At 37.0% G+C, this 7,788-nt stretch overlaps 1 pseudogene; it reads left to right on the forward strand.

Moving 5' to 3' along the window:
* Window positions 1-5,832: 5,832 nt before the first annotated feature.
* LOC137759025 (olfactory receptor 2G2-like) lies at window positions 5,833-6,777 on the forward strand (annotated as a pseudogene).
* Window positions 6,778-7,788: the final 1,011 nt, after the last annotated feature.

Below are 7,788 nucleotides of genomic sequence, written 5' to 3' on the forward strand. Positions count from 1 at the left end.
AATGTAAGTATGGTTGGGTGTATTAAAATAACTATCTGATTTAAAAATATTTATTGCACAACGGCTATGTATCAGGCACTCAATTAAGTGCTAGAGATACAATTGTCAAGCCACCATCACAGACTTCAGAATCTATGATAATAGCTAGACATTAATAAATAGGGTGTATAATTTTCTAACTGTTTTCCAGAAACTGCAAAGATGTATCATATATGACCGTTTCCAGAAGCTGCAAAGATGTATCATATATGACAGTTTCCCCACAGTTGTATTGCTTTTGCTCCTCATCCTCTTTCCCAGTGTTACTCTCTGTCCCTAATATTTGTCAGAATCCCATCTGTCACTGGCTCTGTCTATATATTCTTATTCAATTTTCCTTCCTCTCTTCACCTCAAAGCAGAGCATTCAGATATGTATGTATGCAATACGAATTGGTATACCACCATGGAGACACTGTTTCCTATCTGCAGTCTTGCAGTGTTTGGATGTTAAATATCTGAGAGCTCTCCATGGCACTAGCACAGCCTGGAAGGCTTGAAGCTATAACTCAAAACAGAGCAATTTTCATCAAAACAAAGAGCTTAGGAGAAAACAAAGTACTATGAATGACACACTAAAGAGCTGACTTAGAAGGTAGTGGTAGTTGCACAGCAGTTACACATATATTCATTTTTTCCATCTTAGCAAGAATCCAGGAGGTCAGCAGAGCGTGAGGAGTTTGGGGTTGCTGACACCTGGGCTCAGATTCTGGCTTTGCCACTAAAGTCACTTTGAATATGTTACTTCTCCACTCTCAGCATCAGTTTCCGCATCTGTGTTGGTAAGAATAGTAAAACCACTAGTCTCATGTAGAGAATTAAACAGGTTCACAGAATGCACATACTCACTTGTTGTATGATGAGTCCTCTGTATCTCATTATATAATGATCATCATGTACTCATGGCTGGATTATTGACTTTCAGTGATATTTACAAAAAATATTTTAATTTCTCATGGCAATATATCTTAGATGCATGGAAAAACTGATGTTAATATCCTAACTTTATATATGAAGATACTTAGTTCTAAGTATCATAAAATCATTCCCCAAGGTTAGCCAAGGAGTCAGGGATCACCCTTAGAGTGAATTCTAAATCTCATCTTTCATCTAGTGAATTCCCATGCAGATTGCAGTCTTAGCATTCTCTCAGGATAGACGTAGCATAAACAGGCCAAGACAATTTTCTCTGTTCCAAAAAAGGTAAGAGCAGGCAGAAGCTTTCTGTAGCAAAGTATTGAGACCAGGTCATGCACTTTGTTGTGTAAGAGAGAAGCAGCTCCCAAGCTCAACTATGAATGATGCACCACTGGGTTTATTTTCGAAGTGCCTGGTTTGCTGTCCGACCTGGACATTTGTTCTGGAAGTTCTCAGCACCTCAGTCTTCAGAGGAATATTCTGATGATCACTTCCCTACAGAATCAGACCAGGCTGTCCCTTCACTTCAAAGTCACTTTCCAAGTTGATGTTAACTACACTCAGTTGGTAGCACTCCCCTGGAAGAGCTTGCTCAAGCTTATGGCAAGAAGGAAAACCTACCAGGGTATTTGAGTTAAGGGGTGCAGAGAAACACAGCTGTCGAAACTGGCAATCTTGGCTTTTTTATATAATCTCCTAAAAGACCTTAAGAATTTTAAGAACTGTTTCTCTGAAATTAAGGACTTATGTCCTTTTTCGAAAGGCATGTAAATCATGCTTTATATCTCTCCTAAATGCATCAGGTGTTCCTTTACTCATGCTGCTATCAATTGGTATTTATTAAACCCTTGTTACACTTTTACTGCTTGCCTTGCATCTATCATTTTTTTGCCTACTTTTCTTCTCCTACCTAAATGCATCTTTACTTATCTCTGCATGATTACTGTGAAGGGAAGGTTCAAAGAAATGACCTGAGGCTGCTTCACATCCATTGATCCTACTACTAGAAATCCTGCACAGTTTTGTCCTCTGTTAATATTTTATTTAAGTGTGGATGGGAAGGCTGAAATTCCAATTCTCTATATTATACGATAAACATTTGTAGATAAATAGAAAACCCATTTGGAATTCTCTTATCAGAATGTCCTGTTAAGAAGTACCAATGAGATGAATTTATTTTTATTTTCAAAGATGTAAATTGGATCAAAGACAGTGGAAGGTAAAAGTAGAGGTCAGCAGACCTTTTTATCCTTTCCTTCTTGCTCTTTCAGATCCTGTTCCTCTCACCTAGCCACTGCTGAAGTCTTCAAAATAATTTCTTGACATTTCTTTTCATAACATTGCCCACATTGTTGTCATAGTTCAGAAAAGTGCTGTCTGGATTTCTAGTACCTAAACGGCCTAAGATCAATCAACAGCTTGTTGCAGCTTCTATACCCCTCTTTTCTCTCCAACCCTCACAGTTTAAGCTCTAGGCAATAACTTGCAGCAGTTACTGATGATGCCAGGTTTTTTCAAGTCTTTTTTATCGTCAGACTGCTTCTTCTTCCTGAAATAAACTTGTACAACTCAAGAGCACTTTATAATCTTAAAAACTCAACTCAAATCTGCTTTCTGAAATCTTCCTTTTTTCTTTTTTCTCCCCTCTATTAGTTGTTATAGAATGGAATAAGATTTGCTATGCAGTTGCACCTAAAACTTCTTATTGTACTTACTTTTTGAGTTTGCCTGTACTTCTACTAGCCAGCAAAATTCTTGATAGCAAAATTCATGCCTTTTAAAATTTCATACTCCCCTTATATATAGTATAGGGCCTGGGACATAGTATATATACAATAAATATTGATGGATACATTAGCTGATATAATGTCCAATGAGAAATAGTTAAGTTGTAGTTATTCACCTGATACGTATAAAGTACTTAATACATGTTAAAAAGATGGGAAAACATGTCCTCAATGTGTTTATGACTGAATGGAGCAGTGTGTAAAAATTAAGTATACATAAATTTGATATTGCTGAAAAAGTGATGAAAACCTCAACCTTGATTCCTTCTAACTTGTTTTGTTTTTAAGGTAGATGGAAAACCTCTGATCAACAGACCAGATAACATGGGATAATTGATGATATCACACATTGGTATTCTCTACTTTAGCTCTTTCTCTTCAACTATTTACAAAGTCTTATTTCTAAATATTTAGATCTTTTGTCTTTATCACTCATTTTATTATAAGTATAATATAAATATATTATAATGTCATATATGAATATATATTATAAATTCATTATTCCAGAACTTTTATCTTTTATTATATGTATGTAATGAAATATATAATATATTATTATATACAATGGAATAAATGATAAAGTTAAAAATATGTTAATATATAAATATATAAAATGATACATATATTAAATGATAAAAGATAAATATATAATGAAATAAATAACAAGCTCTTTATTTTAATTTTTATTTATACATATTTATATATGCATTTTGATTTAACAATCATTTTTGGAAACTATGCTAGATATTAAGGGCATCAAGATAAATGAGACATTGCATTCAATACTCTTTAATGCTAATAATATATAAGTATAGAAGCACAGAGTGTTGTAGAAATGAATTGCAAAGGTGACGTTTCTGCAAAGATTCCCAGAAAATGTTATTTAAATTGAGTCTTAAAGAATGTATAAAAATGTCTAAGCATATGAGGTATGAGTGAATGCTATTAAAAGCACAGCATGTAGGAAAACTTAACAATGGAAAACCATATTCTAAGTTTGGAGAAATGAAAGTGGTTCCTTCTGAGGCTTGGAAGGAGGCATCAAAAGCCGGCAAGTTTGGCCTAGGCATGATTATTGAGGGGCCAGTAAACCATATGAAGGACTTTTACCTTACCTTTTAACACTTCCACCCACACAACAAATACAATGTTTATTCACACACCTTCATCCCCAAACAAAGCACTGGCATTCTAGATCCACTATCTCAAACAGTCCTTACATTATCCCTGGAAATTAGAACTATTCATCATCTCCATGTTACAGACAAGCAAACCAAAGCCCAGTGATATCCAGCGATTTATTCAAGGTATACAACTAAAATGTGAAAGAGCAGGACTTAAGCTTAAGCCTTTTCTGTCACCAAAGTCCTTGACTTTTCATCATGCTCTATGGACTTCCATTAACACAAGGAGTGGCAATGATTGCATGTGTGATTAGGCACAATAAATATGGCTCAGTGGTGTCTTGGTGGCAAGACACTAGTTGTAAGTCCATTTTAATGAAACAAAAGAGAAATTTTGAAAACTTGTGCTAAGACAACAGACTTGGTGGTAAAAGAGATATAGTTAAACAAGATTTTAAAAACTTGACAGGATTGTTTTTAAATAAAAACTTCAGAGTAAAGACTTAGGGTCTTAAAGTGTTACCCCTTTCAGCTGCATTTGCTTTTTAAAAGAGACTGGGGAATGACAACGATTAATTTGCCATATGTTCTTCAGACATCCAGAGTTTTGGCACTTGACTGGGGATAGTGCTTATATTCATTTAGCTTCCCTAATCATATTATTATGCAATTGTCATAGTCATATAAGCTATATACATGATTTATGTATTTATATAGAAAATTAATTGTGGATAGCGTCAAATGAGTAGCTGGTATTAATGTGTCACAAGCTGGGTGGGACTCTAGGTCAAAGTCTTTATGACAAGAAGAACATCAAAACAGTGGTTCTTAATTTTGTCCTTGGCCTTTGTAGAAATGATCAGTCTGATTCTTCCAGGCATCAACTGACTTGGGACTGAATTGATGCCCACTGTTCTTAACTGCTCGATCTTCTTATTTCATCGTATGTAAAACTTCAATAATTTTAACTTCTTCTTATTCATTTTCTCAATATCCCATTGGTAGTTAAATCTTAATGATTTTCACTTAATGTTCTGCAGCATTTCTTGCATTCTCTTGATATTACCTTTCCTCTCTCTAATTGTGATTGTCCACTGTTACGTTAGCTGCCTACATAGTTTCTGGACTAGGCTGTCTTCTGTTTTAAATGATTCTACGCTGTGCAGCCATATTTATCTTGAAAAGGAAAATTTAAGTCAAACTGAAACCCTCCTACAAGGCTTATGCTGTGCAAATAATGTGTACTGATGTTTGTGGTTCTTGAAAAACTGATTCAGATTTACCTTGTAAGTATCATGTTCTGTTATGTGGCATAGTCAATAAGCAATAATCATGCTTCAGATTTAGTTCCCTTTTTCTATGACATCCTATAATGTACTCTCCATTTCTATATTCTTTTCTTACCATCAAGAAATTTTTTGGTCTTGTACTGCTCTCCTTATCATCTCTTTAAGAGCAAGGTGAATTCAATCTAAGCCTTCTTCTCTAAAGATTCCTCTCCCTACTCTGCATTCTCATAATGCACTTCTTACACAGATGATAAGTTGCATATTCTGACATGTTTCATCATGTTCTTACCTTATTTATCTATCTATTTGGCAGATTCTGAGAATGCACATAGGTGTTTGTAATTCCCACATTTCCTACAAAATTCCATTACCTTTATATTGAAAAAAATTGACATTGATAAAAAGGTGTGGAGAATCTCAACCTTAATGCATTTTAACTTTTGTTTTATCCTCAAGGTAGATGGAAAACCTATGCTCAACAGGACAGGCATGCCACTTATGAGATAATCAATATCACACAACAGTATTCTCTACTTTGGCCTTTTCTCTTTACCTATATCCAAAATCTTATTTCTCAACATCTAGATCTTAATTGCCAGGAAAATGACATAAAATTCCTGCAGTATCTGTTTAATGTGACTTCATCACTCTGCAGTGAATAATCAAAGCAAGAGTAATGTAGTGGACCAATGACAGCACCCTCCTTGGGTTCATTCTGGTAGGTTTTTCTGATTGACCTCAGTTAGAGCTGTTGCTCTTTGGGGTAATCTTGTTCCGTTATCTCATGATGCTCCTCGGCAATGCTACCATCATCCTAGCATCCCTCTTGGACTCCAAACTCCACAATCCCATGTACTTTTTCCTCTCCCATCACTCTTTCCTGGACCTCTGCTTCACCAGCCGTGTTATTCCTCAGCTTCTAGTCAACCTGGGGAGTTCAGATAAGTCTATCACATGTGGGGGCTGTGTGGTTATCTCTATGTCTCCCTTGCCCTTGGATCCAGGGAGTGTGTCCTCCTGGCTGTAATGTCCTATGATTGCTATGTTGCAGTCTGCAGTCCTCTACGTTATGCCTTTGTCGTGCACCCTCGGCTCTGTCATATCCTGGCATCTATGGCGTGGCTCAGTGGGGTGGTGACCACCCTCATGCAGTCCACTCTCACCCTACAGCTCCCCTTCTGTGGGCATCGCCAAGTGGATCATTTCTTCTGTGAGGTTCCTGTGCTCATCAAGTTGGCTTGTGTGGACACCACTTTCATCCAGGCAGAGCTCTTTGTGGCTAGCGTCTTATTCTTGGTGGTGCCTTTGTCACTCATCCTGATGTCCTATGGGCACATTACCCAAGCAGTTTTGAAGATAAAGTCAGCCACTGGATGACGTAAAGCATTTGGGACCTGTTCCTCCCACCTGATGGTTGTCATCATCTTCTATGGAACCATTATCTTCATGTATCTGCAGCTGGCCAAGAGTAGATCCAAGGACCAGGGAAAGTTTGTGTTCTCTCTTCTACACTGTGGTGACCCCCATGCTTAACCCCCTTATCTATACCCTGAGAAATAAGGAAGTGAAAATAACACTGAAAAAAATGCTGGGGGGGCTTTCCTGGTGGCGCAGTGGTTGAGAGTCTGCCTGCCGGTGCAGGGGACACGGGTTCGAGCCCTGGTCTGGGAAGATCCCACATGCTGTGGAGCAACTAGGCCCGTGAGCCACAACTGCTGAGCCTGCGCGTCTGGAGCCTGTGCTCCGCAACAAGAGAGGCCGCGATGGTGGGAGGCCCGCGCACCGCGATGAGGAGTGGCCCCCGCTTGCCACAACTAGAGAGGGCCCTTGCACAGAAACGAAGGCCCAACACAGCCATAAATAAATAAATAAATAAATAAAATAAAGGAGTTCCTTTATTAAAAAAAAAAAAAAAATGCTGGGGACAACTTTATGATTTAGTGATTATCAAAAGATATTTAGAAGAGCATTATTAAGACTGAGTAATTTAATGGATTATGCTGCAACAAATAATTTGGTTATGTTCATAACCCTATAAGTGAGTGTCGGTAGAAAATTTTTAAATAGAGTTTGAATTTTCAAGCTGGACATACCTGAGTTTGAATGCCCATTTCACCACATAATAGCTGTGTGACCTGAACAATTTGCATAACCTTTATGTCAGCTATAAACTGGGATGAATAATATTGAGCAACCCAAATTATAATTAGATTATTCTAGGTGTTTTATTGTTTATAAAGTTTATTCATAAATTTAATTTATTTAATAGCCATAACTATATGCTATGGGTATTATAATTTTTCTTTTGCATAGATTGAAATATTTTGACCAGTTACTCATATCAGAAAGAGCAAATCCTAAACCTCCATGGCATTGTTCTCTCAACTAACCATGGATTCCTGAACCCCTCCGGTTGTGTTCCCATTATACACTGAGCTCACCTCTATTGCTGCACTTTCCATCCTGTTTGACAATTTTCTGACTTTTTTTGTACCTCTCTCCTTAGGTTTTTGAGAATGGCAACTATGTTATGACTTCATCACAGTTTAAAGTAAAATCTGTACAAAGTTGACTCCCAGATTTTTGTTTCAACACAGATATTTACTGTCCATATTCTCATGTTCAACTATGT

Source organism: Eschrichtius robustus, chromosome 2, assembly GCF_028021215.1.
Source record: "Eschrichtius robustus isolate mEscRob2 chromosome 2, mEscRob2.pri, whole genome shotgun sequence".
In the NCBI taxonomy this organism is placed as follows: domain Eukaryota; kingdom Metazoa; phylum Chordata; class Mammalia; order Artiodactyla; family Eschrichtiidae; genus Eschrichtius; species Eschrichtius robustus.